Raw genomic sequence first — 20443 nt, forward strand, 5'->3', positions numbered from 1 at the left:
ATATGAATTTGCATTCATCCACCCCAGATGGGACTCGAACCCACAATCCCTGGCTTAGAAGGCCAGTGCCTTATCCATTAGGCCACTGGGGTACTTGCTAAAAATGAACTGGATAGCAGAGAGTGGTTTAGACCGATCGTACACGTGGTGAAAGTAGACATCACGCTTCCGCTTCACTTCTGTAATCAGCATGACCTGTACAAACTGACAGAAGCAGTCAAAAAATAATCACGGAGGGCAGGAGACATGCCCATGAAATTATGGTTTAATATTTCTGTTTGCACTTCATTGCTAAAGGCAAACTGCATAGCAGAGGATGGTTTCGATCCATGTAAATCACTTGGTTAACTGCCCTGCACACTTCCACTTCATCCCTCCACTTTCAGATACCCCAAAACAAAACTTGAACTCACAATAAATGGATTAGGCAGTCAGTGTCTTAAGTCACTGTGGAAATGTGTGATCAGCATGACCTATACGAACTGATAGAAACAGTAATAAAAAATCACAGAGGGCACAGAGACATGCACATGAAATTCTACAATTTAAAAAAATCCCTGTTTACATTTCATTTCTAAAAGTAGAATTGGATAGCTTCGATCCATCAACCTCTGTGTTATGTGCCCAGCTCTTCTCTTCTGTTTGCACTTCATTGCTAAAGGCAAACTGCATAGCAGAGGATGGTTTCGATCCCTAAATCACTTGGTTAACTGCCCATGCACACTTCCACTTCATCCCTCCACTTTCAGATACCCCAAAACAAAACTTGAACTCACAATAAATGGATTAGGTGGTCAGTGTCTTAAGTCACTGTGGAAATGTGTGATCAGCATGACCTATACGAACTGATAGAAACAGTTGTAAAAAAACATGCCCATACATTTTGGAGGGCACAGAGACATGCCCATTAAATGCTATTTCTGTTTGCACTTCATTGCTAAAAGCAAACTGGATTGCAGAGGATGGTTTCGATCCCTAAATCACTTGGTTAACTGCCCATCACACTTCCACTTCATCCCTCCACTTTCAGATACCCCAAAACAAAACTTGAACTCACAATAAATGGATTAGGTGGTCAGTGTCTTAAGTCACTGTGGAAATGTGTGATCAGCATGACCTATACGAACTGATAGAAACAGTTGTAAAAAAAAATGCATTTTTGAGGGCACAGAGACATGCCCATGAAATTCTCCTTTTTGTCAATGTTAAATCTTCAATCCATCAATCTTTGTGTTATTTGCTGATCTCTCTTTCTCCATATGAATTTGCATTCATCCACCCCAGATGGGACTCGAACCCACAATCCCTGGCTTAGAAGGCCAGTGCCTTATCCATTAGGCCACTGGGGTACTTGCTAAAAATGAACTGGATAGCAGAGAGTGGTTTAGACCGATCGTACACGTGGTGAAAGTAGACATCACGCTTCCGCTTCACTTCTGTAATCAGCATGACCTGTACAAACTGACAGAAGCAGTCAAAAAATAATCACGGAGGGCAGGAGACATGCCCATGAAATTATGGTTTAATATTTCTGTTTGCACTTCATTGCTAAAGGCAAACTGCATAGCAGAGGATGGTTTCGATCCATAAATCACTTGGTTAACTGCCCTGCACACTTCCACTTCATCCCTCCACTTTCAGATACCCCAAAACAATACTTGAACTCACAATAAATGGATTAGGCGGTCAGTGTCTTAAGTCACTGTGGAAATGTGTGATCAGCATGACCTATACGAACTGATAGAAACAGTTGTAAAAAAAAATACATTTCGGAGGGCACAGAGACATGCACATGAAATTCTACAATTTAAAAAAATCCCTGTTTACATTTCATTTCTAAAAGTAGCATTGGATAGCTTCGATCCATCAACCTCTGTGTTATGTGCCCAGCTCTTCTCTTCTGTTTGCAATTAATTGCTAAAAGCAAACTGCATAGCAGAGGATGGTTTCGATCCATAAATCACTTGGTTAACTGCCCTGCACACTTCCACTTCATCCCTCCACTTTCAGATACCCCAAAACAGTACTTGAACTCACAATAAATGGATTAGGCGGTCAGTGTCTTAAGTCACTGTGGAAATGTGTGATCAGCATGACCTATACGAACTGATAGAAACAGTTGTAAAAAAATACATTTTGGAGGGCACAGAGACATGCCCATTAAATGCTATTTCTGTTTGCACTTCATTGCTAAAAGCAAACTGGATTGCAGAGGATGGTTTCGATCCCTAAATCACTTGGTTAACTGCCCATCACACTTCCACTTCATCCCTCCACTTTCAGATACCCCAAAACAAAACTTGAACTCACAATAAATGGATTAGGTGGTCAGTGTCTTAAGTCACTGTGGAAATGTGTGATCAGCATGACCCATACGAACTGATAGAAACAGTTGTAAAAAAAAATGCATTTTCGAGGGCACAGAGACATGCCCATGAAATTCTCCTTTTTTGTCACTGTTAAATCTTCAATCCATCAATCTTTGTGTTATTTGCTGATCTCTCTTTCTCCATATGAATTTGCATTCATCCACCCCAGATGGGACTCGAACCCACAATCCCTGGCTTAGAAGGCCAGTGCCTTATCCATTAGGCCACTGGGGTACTTGCTAAAAATGAACTGGATAGCAGAGAGTGGTTTAGACCGATCGTACACGTGGTGAAAGTAGACATCACGCTTCCGCTTCACTTCTGTAATCAGCATGACCTGTACAAACTGACAGAAGCAGTCAAAAAATAATCACGGAGGGCAGGAGACATGCCCATGAAATTATGGTTTAATATTTCTGTTTGCACTTCATTGCTAAAGGCAAACTGCATAGCAGAGGATGGTTTCGATCCATAAATCACTTGGTTAACTGCCCTGCACACTTCCACTTCATCCCTCCACTTTCAGATACCCCAAAACAATACTTGAACTCACAATAAATGGATTAGGCGGTCAGTGTCTTAAGTCACTGTGGAAATGTGTGATCAGCATGACCTGTACGAGCTGATAGAAGCAGTAATAAAAAAGAATCACAGAGGGCACAGAGACATGCACATGAAATTCTACAATTTAAAAAAATCCCTGATTACATTTCATTTCTAAAAGTAGAATTGGATAGCTTTGATCCATCAACCTCTGTGTTATGTGCCCAGCTCTTCTCTTCTGTTTGCACTTCATTGCTAAAGGCAAACTGCATAGCAGAGGATGGTTTCGATCCCTAAATCGCTTGGTTAACTGCCCATCACACTTCCACTTCATCCCTCCACTTTCAGATACCCCAAAACAAAACTTGAACTCACAATAAATGGATTAGGCAGTCAGTGTCTTAAGTCACTGTGGAAATGTGTGATCAGCATGACCTATACGAACTGATAGAAACAGTTGTAAAAAAAAATACATTTTGGAGGGCACAGAGACATGCCCATTAAATGCTATTTCTGTTTGCACTTCATTGCTAAAAGCAAACTGGATTGCAGAGGATGGTTTCGATCCCAAATCACTTGGTTAACTGCCCATCACACTTCCACTTCATCCCTCCACTTTCAGATACCCCAAAACAGTACTTGAACTCACAATAAATGGATTAGGTGGTCAGTGTCTTAAGTCACTGTGGAAATGTGTGATCAGCATGACCTATACGAACTGATAGAAACAGTTGTAAAAAAAAAAAAACATTTTGGAGGGCACAGAGACATGCCCATTAAATGCTATTTCTGTTTGCACTTCATTGCTAAAAGCAAACTGGATTGCAGAGGATGGTTTCGATCCCTAAATCACTTGGTTAACTGCCCATCACACTTCCACTTCATCCCTCCACTTTCAGATACCCCAAAACAAAACTTGAACTCACAATAAATGGATTAGGTGGTCAGTGTCTTAAGTCACTGTGGAAATGTGTGATCAGCATGACCTATACGAACTGATAGAAACAGTTGTAAAAAAAAATGCATTTTCGAGGGCACAGAGACATGCCCATGAAATTCTCCTTTTTTGTCACTGTTAAATCTTCAATCCATCAATCTTTGTGTTATTTGCTGATCTCTCTTTCTCCATATGAATTTGCATTCATCCACCCCAGATGGGACTCGAACCCACAATCCCTGGCTTAGAAGGCCAGTGCCTTATCCATTAGGCCACTGGGGTACTTGCTAAAAATGAACTGGATAGCAGAGAGTGGTTTAGACCGATCGTACACGTGGTGAAAGTAGACATCACGCTTCCGCTTCACTTCTGTAATCAGCATGACCTGTACAAACTGACAGAAGCAGTCAAAAAATAATCACGGAGGGCAGGAGACATGCCCATGAAATTATGGTTTAATATTTCTGTTTGCACTTCATTGCTAAAGGCAAACTGCATAGCAGAGGATGGTTTCGATCCATAAATCACTTGGTTAACTGCCCTGCACACTTCCACTTCATCCCTCCACTTTCAGATACCCCAAAACAATACTTGAACTCACAATAAATGGATTAGGCGGTCAGTGTCTTAAGTCACTGTGGAAATGTGTGATCAGCATGACCTATACGAGCTGATAGAAGCAGTAATAAAAAAGAATCACAGAGGGCACAGAGACATGCACATGAAATTCTACAATTTAAAAAAATCCCTGTTTACATTTCATTTCTAAAAGTAGAATTGGATAGCTTCGATCCATCAACCTCTGTGTTATGTGCCCAGCTCTTCTCTTCTGTTTGCACTTCATTGCTAAAGGCAAAATGCATAGCAGAGGATGGTTTCGATCCCTAAATCACTTGGTTAACTGCCCATCACACTTATACTTCATCCCTCCACTTTCAGATACCCCAAAACAAAACTTGAACTCACAATAAATGGATTAGGTGGTCAGTGTCTTAAGTCTGTGGAAATGTGTGATCAGCATGACCTATACGAACTGATAGAAACAGTTGTAAAAAAATACATTTTGGAGGGCACAGAGACATGCCCATTAAATGCTATTTCTGTTTGCACTTCATTGCTAAAAGCAAACTGGATTGCAGAGGATGGTTTCGATCCCTAAATCACTTGGTTAACTGCCCATCACACTTCCACTTCATCCCTCCACTTTCAGATACCCCAAAACAAAACTTGAACTCACAATAAATGGATTAGGTGGTCAGTGTCTTAAGTCACTGTGGAAATGTGTGATCAGCATGACCTATACGAACTGATAGAAACAGTTTCACATTTTCGAGGGCACAGAGACATGCCCATTAAATGCATTTCTGTTTGCACTTCATTGCTAAAAGCAAACTGGATTGCAGAGGATGGTTTCCCCTAAATCACTTGGTTAACTGCCCATCACACTTCCACTTCATCCCTCCACTTTCAGATACCCCAAAACAATACTTGAACTCACAATGAATGGATTAGGCGGTCAGTGTCTTAAGTCACTGTGGAAATGTGTGATCAGCATGACCTATACGAACTGATAGAAACAGTTGTAAAAAAAAAAATTTTCGGAGGGCACAGAGACATGCCCATTAAATGCTATTTCTGTTTGCACTTCATTGCTAAAAGCAAACTGGATTGCAGAGGATGGTTTCGATCCCTAAATCACTTGGTTAACTGCCCATCACACTTCCACTTCATCCCTCCACTTTCAGATACCCCAAAACAAAACTTGAACTCACAATAAATGGATTAGGTGGTCAGTGTCTTAAGTCACTGTGGAAATGTGTGATCAGCATGACCTATACGAACTGATAGAAACAGTTGTAAAAAAAATGCATTTTCGAGGGCACAGAGACATGCCCATGAAATTCTCATTTTTTGTCACTGTTAAATCTTCAATCCATCAATCTTTGTGTTATTTGCTGATCTCTCTTTCTCCATATGAATTTGCATTCATCCACCCCAGATGGGACTCGAACCCACAATCCCTGGCTTAGAAGGCCAGTGCCTTATCCATTAGGCCACTGGGGTACTTGCTAAAAATGAACTGGATAGCAGAGAGTGGTTTAGACCGATCGTACACGTGGTGAAAGTAGACATCACGCTTCCGCTTCACTTCTGTAATCAGCATGACCTGTACAAACTGACAGAAGCAGTCAAAAAATAATCACGGAGGGCAGGAGACATGCCCATGAAATTATGGTTTAATATTTCTGTTTGCACTTCATTGCTAAAGGCAAACTGCATAGCAGAGGATGGTTTCGATCCATAAATCACTTGGTTAACTGCCCTGCACACTTCCACTTCATCCCTCCACTTTCAGATACCCCAAAACAAAACTTGAACTCACAATAAATGGATTAGGCAGTCAGTGTCTTAAGTCACTGTGGAAATGTGTGATCAGCATGACCTATACGAGCTGATAGAAGCAGTAATAAAAAAGAATCACAGAGGGCACAGAGACATGCACATGAAATTCTACAATTTAAAAAAATCCCTGTTTACATTTCATTTCTAAAAGTAGAATTGGATAGCTTCGATCCATCAACCTCTGTGTTATGTGCCCAGCTCTTCTCTTCTGTTTGCACTTCATTGCTAAAAGCAAACTGCATAGCAGAGGATGGTTTCGATCCCTAAATCACTTGGTTAACTGCCCATCACACTTCCACTTCATCCCTCCACTTTCAGATACCCCAAAACAAAACTTGAACTCACAATAAATGGATTAGGTGGTCAGTGTCTTAAGTCACTGTGGAAATGTGTGATCAGCATGACCTATACGAACTGATAGAAAAAGTTGTAAAAAAAATATACATTTTGGAGGGCACAGAGACATGCCCATTAAATGCTATTTCTGTTTGCACTTCATTGCTAAAAGCAAACTGGATTGCAGAGGATGGTTTCGATCCCAATATCACTTGGTTAACTGCCCATCACACTTCCACTTCATCCCTCCACTTTCAGATACCCCAAAACAAAACTTGAACTCACAATAAATGGATTAGGTGGTCAGTGTCTTAAGTCACTGTGGAAATGTGTGATCAGCATGACCTATACGAACTGATAGAAACAGTTGTAAAAAAAATACATTTCGGAGGGCACAGAGACATGCCCATTAAATGCTATTTCTGTTTGCACTTCATTGCTAAAAGCAAACTGGATTGCAGAGGATGGTTTCGATCCCTAAATCACTTGGTTAACTGCCCATCACACTTCCACTTCATCCCTCCACTTTCAGATACCCCAAAACAAAACTTGAACTCACAATAAATGGATTAGGTGGTCAGTGTCTTAAGTCACTGTGGAAATGTGTGATCAGCATGACCTATACGAACTGATAGAAACAGTTGTAAAAAAAAATGCATTTTCGAGGGCACAGAGACATGCCCATGAAATTCTCCTTTTTTGTCACTGTTAAATCTTCAATCCATCAATCTTTGTGTTATTTGCTGATCTCTCTTTCTACATATGAATTTGCATTCATCCACCCCAGATGGGACTCGAACCCACAATCCCTGGCTTAGAAGGCCAGTGCCTTATCCATTAGGCCACTGGGGTACTTGCTAAAAATGAACTGGATAGCAGAGAGTGGTTTAGACCGATCGTACACGTGGTGAAAGTAGACATCACGCTTCCGCTTCACTTCTGTAATCAGCATGACCTGTACAAACTGACAGAAGCAGTCAAAAAATAATCACGGAGGGCAGGAGACATGCCCATGAAATTATGGTTTAATATTTCTGTTTGCACTTCATTGCTAAAGGCAAACTGCATAGCAGAGGATGGTTTCGATCCATAAATCACTTGGTTAACTGTCCTGCACACTTACACTTCATCCCTCCACTTTCAGATACCCCAAAACAAAACTTGAACTCACAATAAATGGATTTGGTGGTCAGTGTATTAAGTCACTGTGGAAATGTGTGATCAGCATGACCTATACGAACTGATAGAAAAAGTTGTAAAAAAAATACATTTTGGAGGGCACAGAGACATGCCCATGAAATTCTATTTTGTTTGCACTTCATTGCTAAAAGCAAACTGGATTGCAGAGGATGGTTTCGATCCATAAATCACTTGGTTAACTGCCCATCACACTTCCACTTCATCCCTCCACTTTCAGATACCCCAAAACAAAACTTGAACTCACAATAAATGGATTAGGTGGTCAGTGTCTTAAGTCACTGTGGAAATGTGTGATCAGCATGACCTATACGAACTGATAGAAACAGTTGTAAAAAAAATGTTTTCAGGGCACAGAGACATGCCCATTAAATGCTATTTCTGTTTGCACTTCATTGCTAAAAGCAAACTGGATTGCAGAGGATGGTTTCGATCCCTAAATCACTTGGTTAACTGCCCATCACACTTCCACTTCATCCCTCCACTTTCAGATACCCCAAAACAAAACTTGAACTCACAATAAATGGATTAGGTGGTCAGTGTCTTAAGTCACTGTGGAAATGTGTGATCAGCATGACCTATACGAACTGATAGAAACAGTTGTAAAAAAAAAATACATTTTGGAGGGCACAGAGACATGCCCATTAAATGCTATTTCTGTTTGCACTTCATTGCTAAAAGCAAACTGGATTGCAGAGGATGGTTTCGATCCCTAAATCACTTGGTTAACTGCACATCACACTTCCACTTCATCCCTCCACTTTCAGATACCCCAAAACAAAACATGAACTCACAATAAATGGATTAGGCGGTCAGTGTCTTAAGTCACTGTGGAAATGTGTGATCAGCATGACCTATACGAACTGATAGAAACAGTTGTAAAAAAAAAATCATTTCGGAGTCCACAGAGACATGCCAATGAAATTCTCATTTTTTGTCACTGTTAAATCTTCAATCCATCAATCTTTGTGTTATTTGCTGATCTCTCTTTCTCCATATGAATTTGCATTCATCCACCCCAGATGGGACTCGAACCCACAATCCCTGGCTTAGAAGGCCAGTGCCTTATCCATTAGGCCACTGGGGTACTTGCTAAAAATGAACTGGATAGCAGAGAGTGGTTTAGACCGATCGTACACGTGGTGAAAGTAGACATCACGCTTCCGCTTCACTTCTGTAATCAGCATGACCTGTACAAACTGACAGAAGCAGTCAAAAAATAATCACGGAGGGCAGGAGACATGCCCATGAAATTATGGTTTAATATTTCTGTTTGCACTTCATTGCTAAAGGCAAACTGCATAGCAGAGGATGGTTTCGATCCATAAATCACTTGGTTAACTGCCCTGCACACTTCCACTTCATCCCTCCACTTTCAGATACCCCAAAACAATACTTGAACTCACAATAAATGGATTAGGCGGTCAGTGTCTTAAGTCACTGTGGAAATGTGTGATCAGCATGACCTATACGAGCTGATAGAAGCAGTAATAAAAAAGAATCACAGAGGGCACAGAGACATGCACATGAAATTCTACAATTTAAAAAAATCCCTGTTTACATTTCATTTCTAAAAGTAGAATTGGATAGCTTCGATCCATCAACCTCTGTGTTATGTGCTCTTCTCTTCTGTTTGCAATTAATTGCTAAAAGCAAACTGGATTGCAGAGGATGGTTTCGATCCCTAAATCACTTGGTTAACTGCCCTGCACACTTCCACTTCATCCCTCCACTTTCAGATACCCCAAAACAAAACTTGAACTCACAATAAATGGATTAGGTGGTCAGTGTCTTAAGTCACTGTGGAAATGTGTGATCAGCATGACCTATACGAACTGATAGAAAAAGTTGTAAAAAAAATACATTTTGGAGGGCACAGAGACATGCCCATTAAATGCTATTTCTGTTTGCACTTCATTGCTAAAAGCAAACTGGATTGCAGAGGATGGTTTCGATCCCTAAATCACTTGGTTAACTGCCCATCACACTTCCACTTCATCCCTCCACTTTCAGATACCCCAAAACAAAACTTGAACTAACAATAAATGGATTAGGTGGTCAGTGTCTTAAGTCACTGTGGAAATGTGTGATCAGCATGACCTATACGAACTGATAGAAACAGTTGTAAAAAAAAATGCATTTTCGAGGGCACAGAGACATGCCCATGAAATGCTATTTCTGTTTGCACTTCATTGCTAAAAGCAAACTGGATTGCAGAGGATGGTTTCGATCCATAAATCACTTGGTTAACTGCCCTGCACACTTCCACTTCATCCCTCCACTTTCAGATACCCCAAAACAAAACTTGAACTCACAATAAATGGATCAGGTGGTCAGTGTCTTAAGTCACTGTGGAAATGTGTGATCAGCATGACCTATACGAACTGATAGAAACAGTTGTAAAAAAATGCATTTTCGAGGGCACAGAGACATGCCCATGAAATTCTCATTTTTTGTCACTGTTAAATCTTCAATCCATCAATCTTTGTGTTATTTGCTGATCTCTCTTTCTCCATATGAATTTGCATTCATCCACCCCAGATGGGACTCGAACCCACAATCCCTGGCTTAGAAGGCCAGTGCCTTATCCATTAGGCCACTGGGGTACTTGCTAAAAATAAACTGGATAGCAGAGAGTGGTTTAGACCGATCGTACACGTGGTGAAAGTAGACATCACGCTTCCGCTTCACTTCTGTAATCAGCATGACCTGTACAAACTGACAGAAGCAGTCAAAAAAGAATCACGGAGGGCAGGAGACATGCCCATGAAATTATGGTTTAATATTTCTGTTTGCACTTCATTGCTAAAGGCAAACTGCATAGCAGAGGATGGTTTCGATCCATAAATCACTTGGTTAACTGCCCTGCACACTTCCACTTCATCCCTCCACTTTCAGATACCCCCCAAAAAACTTGAACTCACAATAAATGGATTAGGCGGTCAGTGTCTTAAGTCATTGTGGAAATGTGTGATCAGCATGACCTATACGAACTGATAGAAACAGTAATAAAAAAGAATCACAGAGGGCACAGAGACATGCACATGAAATTCTACAATTTAAAAAAATCCCTGATTACATTTCATTTCTAAAAGTAGAATTGGATAGCTTCGATCCATCAACCTCTGTGTTATGTGCCCAGCTCTTCTCTTCTGTTTGCACTTCATTGCTAAAGGCAAAATGCATAGCAGAGGATGGTTTCGATCCCTAAATCACTTGGTTAACTGCCCATCACACTTACACTTCATCCCTCCACTTTCAGATACCCCAAAACAAAACTTGAACTCACAATAAATGGATTAGGTGGTCAGTGTCTTAAGTCACTGTGGAAATGTGTGATCAGCATGACCTATACGAACTGATAGAAAAAGTTGTAAAAAAAAATACATTTTGGAGGGCACAGAGACATGCCCATTAAATGCTATTTCTGTTTGCACTTCATTGCTAAAAGCAAACTGGATTGCAGAGGATGGTTTCGATCCCTAAATCACTTGGTTAACTGCCCATCACACTTCCACTTCATCCCTCCACTTTCAGATACCCCAAAACAAAACTTGAACTCACAATAAATGGATTAGGTGGTCAGTGTCTTAAGTCACTGTGGAAATGTGTGATCAGCATGACCTATACGAACTGATAGAAACAGTTGTAAAAAAAATACATTTTTTCTCCAAATAATTTGGGGCACAGAGACATGCCCATTAAATGCTATTTCTGTTTGCACTTCATTGCTAAAAGCAAACTGGATTGCAGAGGATGGTTTCGATCCCTAAATCACTTGGTTAACTGCCCATCACACTTCCACTTCATCCCTCCACTTTCAGATACCCCAAAACAAAACTTGAACTCACAATAAATGGATTAGGTGGTCAGTGTCTTAAGTCACTGTGGAAATGTGTGATCAGCATGACCTATACGAACTGATAGAAACAGTTGTAAAAAAAATGCATTTTCAAGGGCACAGAGACATGCCCATGAAATTCTCCTTTTTTGTCACTGTTAAATCTTCAATCCATCAATCTTTGTGTTATTTGCTGATCTCTCTTTCTCCATATGAATTTGCATTCATCCACCCCAGATGGGACTCGAACCCACAATCCCTGGCTTAGAAGGCCAGTGCCTTATCCATTAGGCCACTGGGGTACTTGCTAAAAATGAACTGGATAGCAGAGAGTGGTTTAGACCGATCGTACACGTGGTGAAAGTAGACATCACGCTTCCGCTTCACTTCTGTAATCAGCATGACCTGTACAAACTGACAGAAGCAGTCAAAAAATAATCACGGAGGGCAGGAGACATGCCCATGAAATTATGGTTTAATATTTCTGTTTGCACTTCATTGCTAAAGGCAAACTGCATAGCAGAGGATGGTTTCGATCCATAAATCACTTGGTTAACTGCCCTGCACACTTCCACTTCATCCCTCCACTTTCAGATACCCCAAAACAAAACTTGAACTCACAATAAATGGATTAGGCGGTCAGTGTCTTAAGTCATTGTGGAAATGTGTGATCAGCATGACCTATACGAACTGATAGAAACAGTAATAAAAAAGAATCATTTTCAGAGGGCACAGAGACATGCACATGAAATTCTACAATTTAAAAAAATCCCTGTTTACATTTCATTTCTAAAAGTAGAATTGGATAGCTTCGATCCATCAACCTCTGTGTTATGTGCCCAGCTCTTCTCTTCTGTTTGCACTTCATTGCTAAAAGCAAACTGCATAGCAGAGGATGGTTTCGATCCCTAAATCACTTGGTTAACTGCCCATCACACTTCCACTTCATCCCTCCACTTTCAGATACCCCAAAACAAAACTTGAACTCACAATAAATGGATTAGGTGGTCAGTGTCTTAAGTCACTGTGGAAATGTGTGATCAGCATGACCTATACGAACTGATAGAAACAGTTGTAAAAAAAAATACATTTTGGAGGGCACAGAGACATGCCCATTAAATGCTATTTCTGTTTGCACTTCATTGCTAAAAGCAAACTGGATTGCAGAGGATGGTTTCGATCCCTAAATCACTTGGTTAACTGCCCATCACACTTCCACTTCATCCCTCCACTTTCAGATACCCCAAAACAAAACTTGAACTCACAATAAATGGATTAGGTGGTCAGTGTCTTAAGTCACTGTGGAAATGTGTGATCAGCATGACCTATACGAACTGATAGAAACAGTTGTAAAAAAAAATGTTTTCGAGGGCACAGAGACATGCCCATTAAATGCTATTTCTGTTTGCACTTCATTGCTAAAAGCAAACTGGATTGCAGAGGATGGTTTCGATCCCTAAATCACTTGGTTAACTGCCCATCACACTTCCACTTCATCCCTCCACTTTCAGATACCCCAAAACAAAACTTGAACTCACAATAAATGGATTAGGTGGTCAGTGTCTTAAGTCACTGTGGAAATGTGTGATCAGCATGACCTATACGAACTGATAGAAACAGTTGTAAAAAAAATGCATTTTCGAGGGCACAGAGACATGCCCATGAAATTCTCCTTTTTTGTCACTGTTAAATCTTCAATCCATCAATCTTTGTGTTATTTGCTGATCTCTCTTTCTCATATGAATTTGCATTCATCCACCCCAGATGGGACTCGAACCCACAATCCCTGGCTTAGAAGGCCAGTGCCTTATCCATTAGGCCACTGGGGTACTTGCTAAAAATGAACTGGATAGCAGAGAGTGGTTTAGACCGATCGTACACGTGGTGAAAGTAGACATCACGCTTCCGCTTCACTTCTGTAATCAGCATGACCTGTACAAACTGACAGAAGCAGTCAAAAAATAATCACGGAGGGCAGGAGACATGCCCATGAAATTATGGTTTAATATTTCTGTTTGCACTTCATTGCTAAAGGCAAACTGCATAGCAGAGGATGGTTTCGATCCATAAATCACTTGGTTAACTGCCCTGCACACTTCCACTTCATCCCTCCACTTTCAGATACCCCAAAACAAAACTTGAACTCACAATAAATGGATTAGGCAGTCAGTGTCTTAAGTCACTGTGGAAATGTGTGATCAGCATGACCTATACGAGCTGATAGAAGCAGTAATAAAAAAGAATCACAGAGGGCACAGAGACATGCACATGAAATTCTACAATTTAAAAAAATCCCTGTTTACATTTCATTTCTAAAAGTAGAATTGGATAGCTTCGATCCATCAACCTCTGTGTTATGTGCCCAGCTCTTCTCTTCTGTTTGCACTTCATTGCTAAAGGCAAAATGCATAGCAGAGGATGGTTTCGATCCCTAAATCACTTGGTTAACTGCCCATCACACTTACACTTCATCCCTCCACTTTCAGATACCCCAAAACAAAACTTGAACTCACAATAAATGGATTAGGTGGTCAGTGTCTTAAGTCACTGTGGAAATGTGTGATCAGCATGACCTATACAAACTGATAGAAACAGTTGTAAAAAAAAATACATTTCGGAGGGCACAGAGACATGCCCATTAAATGCTATTTCTGTTTGCACTTCATTGCTAAAAGCAAACTGGATTGCAGAGGATGGTTTCGATCCCAATATCACTTGGTTAACTGCCCATCACACTTCCACTTCATCCCTCCACTTTCAGATACCCCAAAACAAAACTTGAACTCACAATAAATGGATTAGGTGGTCAGTGTCTTAAGTCACTGTGGAAATGTGTGATCAGCATGACCTATACGAACTGATAGAAACAGTTGTAAAAAAAAATACATTTTCAAGGGCACAGAGACATGCCCATTAAATGCTATTTCTGATTGCACTTCATTGCTAAAAGCAAACTGGATTGCAGAGGATGGTTTCGATCCCTAAATCACTTGGTTAACTGCCCATCACACTTCCACTTCATCCCTCCACTTTCAGATACCCCAAAACAAAACTTGAACTCACAATAAATGGATTAGGTGGTCAGTGTCTTAAGTCACTGTGGAAATGTGTGATCAGCATGACCTATACGAACTGATAGAAACAGTTGTAAAAAAAAAAGAACTTTCGAGGGCACAGAGACATGCCCATGAAATTCTCCTTTTTTGTCACTGTTAAATCTTCAATCCATCAATCTTTGTGTAATTTGCTGATCTCTCTTTCTCCATATGAATTTGCATTCATCCACCCCAGATGGGACTCGAACCCACAATCCCTGGCTTAGAAGGCCAGTGCCTTTTCCATTAGGCCACTGGGGTACTTGCTAAAAATGAACTGGATAGCAGAGAGTGGTTTAGACCGATCGTACACGTGGTGAAAGTAGACATCACGCTTCCGCTTCACTTCTGTAATCAGCATGACCTGTACAAACTGACAGAAGCAGTCAAAAAATAATCACGGAGGGCAGGAGACATGCCCATGAAATTATGGTTTAATATTTCTGTTTGCACTTCATTGCTAAAGGCAAACTGCATAGCAGAGGATGGTTTCGATCCATAAATCACTTGGTTAACTGCCCTGCACACTTCCACTTCATCCCTCCACTTTCAGGTACCCCAAAACAAAACTTGAACTCACAATAAATGGATTAGGCAGTCAGTGTCTTAAGTCACTGTGGAAATGTGTGATCAGCATGACCTATACGAACTGATAGAAGCAGTAATAAAAAAGAATCACAGAGGGCACAGAGACATGCACATGAAATTCTACAATTTAAAAAAATCCCTGTTTACATTTCATTTCTAAAAGTAGAATTGGATAGCTTCGATCCATCAACCTCTGTGTTATGTGCCCAGCTCTTCTCTTCTGTTTGCACTTCATTGCTAAAGGCAAAATGCATAGCAGAGGATGGTTTCGATCCCTAAATCACTTGGTTAACTGCCCATCACACTTACACTTCATCCCTCCACTTTCAGATACCCCAAAACAAAACTTGAACTCACAATAAATGGATTAGGTGGTCAGTGTCTTAAGTCACTGTGGAAATGTGTGATCAGCATGACCTATACGAACTGATAGAAAAAGTTGTAAAAAAATACATTTTGGAGGGCACAGAGACATGCCCATTAAATGCTATTTCTGTTTGCACTTCATTGCTAAAAGCAAACTGGATTGCAGAGGATGGTTTCGATCCCAAATCACTTGGTTAACTGCCCATCACACTTCCACTTCATCCCTCCACTTTCAGATACCCCAAAACAAAACTTGAACTCACAATAAATGGATTAGGTGGTCAGTGTCTTAAGTCACTGTGGAAATGTGTGATCAGCATGACCTATACGAACTGATAGAAACAGTTGTAAAAAAAAATGACATTTTGGAGGGCACAGAGACATGCCCATTAAATGCTATTTCTGTTTGCACTTCATTGCTAAAAGCAAACTGGATTGCAGAGGATGGTTTCGATCCCTAAATCACTTGGTTAACTGCCCATCACACTTCCACTTCATCCCTCCACTTTCAGATACCCCAAAACAAAACTTGAACTCACAATAAATGGATTAGGTGGTCAGTGTCTTAAGTCACTGTGGAAATGTGTGATCAGCATGACCCATACGAACTGATAGAAACAGTTGTAAAAAAAAATGAATTTTCGAGGGCACAGAGACATGCCCATGAAATTCTCATTTTTTGTCACTGTTAAATCTTCAATCCATCAATCTTTGTGTTATTTGCTGATCTCTCTTTCTCCATATGAATTTGCATTCATCCACCCCAGATGGGACTCGAACCCACAATCCCTGGCTTAGAAGGCCAGTGCCTTATCCATTAGGCCACTGGGGTACTTGCTAAAAATGAACTGGATAGCAGAGAGTGGTTTAGACCGATCGTACACGTGGTGAAAGTAGACATCACGCTTCCGCTTCACTTCTGTAATCAGCATGACCTGTACAAACTGACAGAAGCAGTCAAAAAATAATCACGGAGGGCAGGAGACATGCCCATGAAATTATGGTTTAATATTTCTGTTTGCACTTCATTGCTAAAGGCAAACTGCATAGCAGAGGATGGTTTCGATCCATAAATCACTTGGTTAACTGCCCTGCACACTTCCACTTCATCCCTCCACTTTCAGATACCCCAAAACAAAACTTGAACTCACAATAAATGGATTAGGCAGTCAGTGTCTTAAGTCACTGTGGAAATGTGTGATCAGCATGACCTATACGAGCTGATAGAAGCAGTAATAAAAAAGAATCACAGAGGGCACAGAGACATGCACATGAAATTCTACAATTTAAAAAAAATCCCTGTTTACATTTCATTTCTAAAAGTAGATTGGATAGCTTCGATCCATCAACCTCTGTGTTATGTGCCCAGCTCTTCTCTTCTGTTTGCACTTCATTGCTAAAGGCAAAATGCATAGCAGAGGATGGTTTCGATCCCTAAATCACTTGGTTAACTGCCCATCACACTTCCACTTCATCCCTCCACTTTCAGATACCCCAAAACAAAACTTGAACTCACAATAAATGGATTAGGTGGTCAGTGTCTTAAGTCACTGTGGAAATGTGTGATCAGCATGACCTATACGAACTGATAGAAACAGTTGTAAAAAAAATGCATTTTCGAGGGCACAGAGACATGCCCATGAAATTCTCAAACTTTTTTGTCACTGTTAAATCTTCAATCCATCAATCTTTGTGTTATTTGCTGATCTCTTTTCTCCATTGAATTTGCATTCATCCACCCCAGATGGGACTCGAACCCACAATCCCTGGCTTAGAAGGCCAGTGCCTTATCCATTAGGCCACTGGGGTACTTGCTAAAAATGAACTGGATAGCAGAGAGTGGTTTAGACCGATCGTACACGTGGTGAAAGTAGACATCACGCTTCCGCTTCACTTCTGTAATCAGCATGACCTGTACAAACTGACAGAAGCAGTCAAAAAATAATCACGGAGGGCAGGAGACATGCCCATGAAATTATGGTTTAATATTTCTGTTTGCACTTCATTGCTAAAGGCAAACTGCATAGCAGAGGATGGTTTCGATCCATAAATCACTTGGTTAACTGCCCTGCACACTTCCACTTCATCCCTCCACTTTCAGATACCCCAAAACAAAACTTGAACTCACAATAAATGGATTAGGCAGTCAGTGTCTTAAGTCACTGTGGAAATGTGTGATCAGCATGACCTATACGAGCTGATAGAAGCAGTAATAAAAAAGAATCACAGAGGGCACAGAGACATGCACATGAAATTCTACAATTTAAAAAAATCCCTGTTTACATTTCATTTCTAAAAGTAGAATTGGATAGCTTCGATCCATCAACCTCTGTGTTATGTGCCCAGCTCTTCTCTTCTGTTTGCACTTCATTGCTAAAAGCAAACTGCATAGCAGAGGATGGTTTCGATCCCTAAATCACTTGGTTAACTGCCCATCACACTTCCACTTCATCCCTCCACTTTCAGATACCCCAAAACAAAACTTGAACTCACAATAAATGGATTAGGCAGTCAGTGTCTTAAGTCACTGTGGAAATGTGTGATCAGCATGACCTATACGAACTGATAGAAACAGTTGTAAAAAAAATACATTTCGGAGGGCACAGAGACATGCCCATTAAATGCTATTTCTGTTTGCACTTCAATTGCTAAAAGCAAACTGGATTGCAGAGGATGGTTTCGATCCCAATATCACTTGGTTAACTGCCCATCACACTTCCACTTCATCCCTCCACTTTCAGATACCCCAAAACAAAACTTGAACTCACAATAAATGGATTAGGTGGTCAGTGTCTTAAGTCACTGTGGAAATGTGTGATCAGCATGACCTATACGAACTGATAGAAACAGTTGTAAAAATACATTTCGGAGAGCACAGAGACATGCCCATTAAATGCTATTTCTGTTTGCACTTCATTGCTAAAAGCAAACTGGATTGCAGAGGATGGTTTCGATCCCTAAATCACTTGGTTAACTGCCCATCACACTTCCACTTCATCCCTCCACTTTCAGATACCCCAAAACAAAACTTGAACTCACAATAAATGGATTAGGTGGTCAGTGTCTTAAGTCACTGTGGAAATGTGTGATCAGCATGACCTATACGAACTGATAGAAACAGTTGTAAAAAAAATGAATTTTCGAGGGCACAGAGACATGCCCATGAAATTCTCATTTTTTGTCACTGTTAAATCTTCAATCCATCAATCTTTGTGTTATTTGCTGATCTCTCTTTCTCCATATGAATTTGCATTCATCCACCCCAGATGGGACTCGAACCCACAATCCCTGGCTTAGAAGGCCAGTGCCTTATCCATTAGGCCACTGGGGTACTTGCTAAAAATGAACTGGATAGCAGAGAGTGGTTTAGACCGATCGTACACGTGGTGAAAGTAGACATCACGCTTCCGCTTCACTTCTGTAATCAGCATGACCTGTACAAACTGACAGAAGCAGTCAAAAAATAATCACGGAGGGCAGGAGACATGCCCATGAAATTATGGTTTAATATTTCTGTTTGCACTTCATTGCTAAAGGCAAACTGCATAGCAGAGGATGGTTTCGATCCATAAATCACTTGGTTAACTGCCCTGCACACTTCCACTTCATCCCTCCACTTTCAGATACCCCAAAACAAAACTTGAACTCACAATAAATGGATTAGGCAGTCAGTGTCTTAAGTCACTGTGGAAATTTGTGATCAGCATGACCTATACGAGCTGATAGAAACAGTTGTAAAAAAAATCACATTTTCGAGGGCACAGAGACATGCACATGAAATTCTACAATTTAAAAAAAAATCCCTGTTTACATTTCATTTCTAAAAGTAAATGGATAGCTTCAATCCATCAACCTCTGTGTTATGTGCTTTTCTGTTTGCACTTCATTGCTAAAGGCAAACTGCATAGCAGAGGATGGTTTCGATCCCTAAATCACTTGGTTAACTGCCCATCACACTTCCACTTCATCCCTCCACTTTCAGATACCCCAAAACAAAACTTGAACTCACAATAAATGGATTAGGTGGTCAGTGTCTTAAGTCACTGTGGAAATGTGTGATCAGCATGACCTAGGCGAACTGATAGAAAAAGTTGTAAAAAAAACATTTTGGAGGGCACAGAGACATGCCCATTAAATGCTATTTCTGTTTGCACTTCATTGCTAAAAGCAAACTGGATTGCAGAGGATGGTTTCGATCCCTAAATCACTTGGTTAACTGCCCATCACACTTCCACTTCATCCCTCCACTTTCAGATACCCCAAAACAAAACTTGAACTCACAATAAATGGATTAGGCAGTCAGTGTCTTAAGTCACAAAATGTGTGATCAGCATGACCTATACGAACTGATAGAAACAGTTGTAAAAAAACATGCACATTTTCAAGGGCACAGAGACATGCCCATTAAATGCTATTTCTGATTGCACTTCATTGCTAAAAGCAAACTGGATTGCAGAGGATGGTTTCGATCCCTAAATCACTTGGTTAACTGCCCATCACACTTCCACTTCATCCCTCCACTTTCAGATACCCCAAAACAAAACTTGAACTCACAATAAATGGATTAGGTGGTCAGTGTCTTAAGTCACTGTGGAAATGTGTGATCAGCATGACCCATACGAACTGATAGAAACAGTTGTAAAAAAATGCATTTTCGAGGGCACAGAGACATGCCCATGAAATTCTCCTTTTTTGTCACTGTTAAATCTTCAATCCATCAATCTTTGTGTTATTTGCTGATCTCTCTTTCTCCATATGAATTTGCATT

At 40.5% G+C, this 20443-nt stretch overlaps 14 non-coding genes across 14 annotated transcripts; all 14 read right to left on the bottom strand.

The window, feature by feature from the left end:
• Window positions 1-19: 19 nt before the first annotated feature.
• trnar-ucu (transfer RNA arginine (anticodon UCU)) lies at window positions 20-92 on the bottom strand. Its single transcript has one exon. It is a non-coding gene; the product is annotated as a tRNA-Arg (tRNA).
• A 1184-nt stretch (window positions 93-1276) lies between these two features.
• trnar-ucu (transfer RNA arginine (anticodon UCU)) lies at window positions 1277-1349 on the bottom strand. Its single transcript has one exon. It is a non-coding gene; the product is annotated as a tRNA-Arg (tRNA).
• Window positions 1350-2530: 1181 nt separating this feature from the next.
• trnar-ucu (transfer RNA arginine (anticodon UCU)) lies at window positions 2531-2603 on the bottom strand. The gene has a single exon. It is a non-coding gene; the product is annotated as a tRNA-Arg (tRNA).
• A 1455-nt stretch (window positions 2604-4058) lies between these two features.
• On the bottom strand, window positions 4059-4131 carry trnar-ucu (transfer RNA arginine (anticodon UCU)). The gene has a single exon. It is a non-coding gene; the product is annotated as a tRNA-Arg (tRNA).
• Window positions 4132-5840: 1709 nt separating this feature from the next.
• Window positions 5841-5913, bottom strand: trnar-ucu (transfer RNA arginine (anticodon UCU)). Its single transcript has one exon. It is a non-coding gene; the product is annotated as a tRNA-Arg (tRNA).
• A 1454-nt stretch (window positions 5914-7367) lies between these two features.
• On the bottom strand, window positions 7368-7440 carry trnar-ucu (transfer RNA arginine (anticodon UCU)). Its single transcript has one exon. It is a non-coding gene; the product is annotated as a tRNA-Arg (tRNA).
• A 1359-nt stretch (window positions 7441-8799) lies between these two features.
• On the bottom strand, window positions 8800-8872 carry trnar-ucu (transfer RNA arginine (anticodon UCU)). Its single transcript has one exon. It is a non-coding gene; the product is annotated as a tRNA-Arg (tRNA).
• A 1446-nt stretch (window positions 8873-10318) lies between these two features.
• Window positions 10319-10391, bottom strand: trnar-ucu (transfer RNA arginine (anticodon UCU)). Its single transcript has one exon. It is a non-coding gene; the product is annotated as a tRNA-Arg (tRNA).
• A 1464-nt stretch (window positions 10392-11855) lies between these two features.
• Window positions 11856-11928, bottom strand: trnar-ucu (transfer RNA arginine (anticodon UCU)). The gene has a single exon. It is a non-coding gene; the product is annotated as a tRNA-Arg (tRNA).
• Window positions 11929-13382: 1454 nt separating this feature from the next.
• Window positions 13383-13455, bottom strand: trnar-ucu (transfer RNA arginine (anticodon UCU)). The gene has a single exon. It is a non-coding gene; the product is annotated as a tRNA-Arg (tRNA).
• A 1454-nt stretch (window positions 13456-14909) lies between these two features.
• On the bottom strand, window positions 14910-14982 carry trnar-ucu (transfer RNA arginine (anticodon UCU)). The gene has a single exon. It is a non-coding gene; the product is annotated as a tRNA-Arg (tRNA).
• Window positions 14983-16434: 1452 nt separating this feature from the next.
• On the bottom strand, window positions 16435-16507 carry trnar-ucu (transfer RNA arginine (anticodon UCU)). The gene has a single exon. It is a non-coding gene; the product is annotated as a tRNA-Arg (tRNA).
• Window positions 16508-17411: 904 nt separating this feature from the next.
• Window positions 17412-17484, bottom strand: trnar-ucu (transfer RNA arginine (anticodon UCU)). The gene has a single exon. It is a non-coding gene; the product is annotated as a tRNA-Arg (tRNA).
• A 1449-nt stretch (window positions 17485-18933) lies between these two features.
• trnar-ucu (transfer RNA arginine (anticodon UCU)) lies at window positions 18934-19006 on the bottom strand. The gene has a single exon. It is a non-coding gene; the product is annotated as a tRNA-Arg (tRNA).
• Between the last annotated feature and the right edge of the window lie 1437 nt (window positions 19007-20443).

This window comes from Oncorhynchus masou, chromosome 12 (assembly GCF_036934945.1).
Source record: "Oncorhynchus masou masou isolate Uvic2021 chromosome 12, UVic_Omas_1.1, whole genome shotgun sequence".
Classification (NCBI taxonomy): Eukaryota; Metazoa; Chordata; class Actinopteri; order Salmoniformes; family Salmonidae; genus Oncorhynchus; species Oncorhynchus masou.